Here is a 757-nt window from a genome sequence, read left to right as displayed (position 1 = left end):
TGTGTGTTCACAAAGCTGTAGGTGTTTGCTGGGTGACAGACGCTCAGAAGTGTTCAACAACCACAACAACAACAACAACAACAACAACAATCTCTCTCTTGTTAAATATTTTAATTACAGTTCTATATTTAATCTGGTGGATTAATTAATCCCAGAGTTCAGTGGATTTGTTTTGTGAATAAAATTCATTTGGACTTTGATGAAAACTCTCAGTTCAATCGTTCATGGATCAAACGTCGTCTGGAGCTGCAGCTGAATGAGGTGTTTGTCTGGACACGCCCTCCTCCGTCTCTGACTCAGTAATGTCTCTACCTGTCCAACCAGTCACTGCCTCACACACACACACACACACACACACACACACACACACCCATTCATGATTCAGTTTTTTCTGTCTCCCTGGGTCAGGCTCCGTGGCGGGGACTCGACCTCTCACCTGCCTGACTCCAGGACCGTGGTTTTCTAAGAACTGCTGCTCTGGTGTAATCAGAGTCTGTAATTACTGACGTGACTGTTGTTTTCCCGACAAAGGACGTCTGTCTGCTGCTATTTCTACCCTGAGGTCTGCAGCTCCAGGAAGGCTACGAGTGCTAGACATAACAGAGTCAGAAAGAAGACACTCCCCGACACCACCACCAGGGAGCTGCCGGCTAAATCAGACACTGACCACAGCACAGACACAACAGACATCACAGACACCACCAGGGAGCTGCCGGCTAAATCAGACACTGACCACAGCACAGACATCACAGACAGC

Source organism: Cynoglossus semilaevis, chromosome 11 (assembly GCF_000523025.1).
Source record: "Cynoglossus semilaevis isolate Cse_v1.0 chromosome 11, Cse_v1.0, whole genome shotgun sequence".
NCBI classification, from domain to species: domain Eukaryota; kingdom Metazoa; phylum Chordata; class Actinopteri; order Pleuronectiformes; family Cynoglossidae; genus Cynoglossus; species Cynoglossus semilaevis.
Note: the sequence above shows the minus strand (reverse complement) of the source record.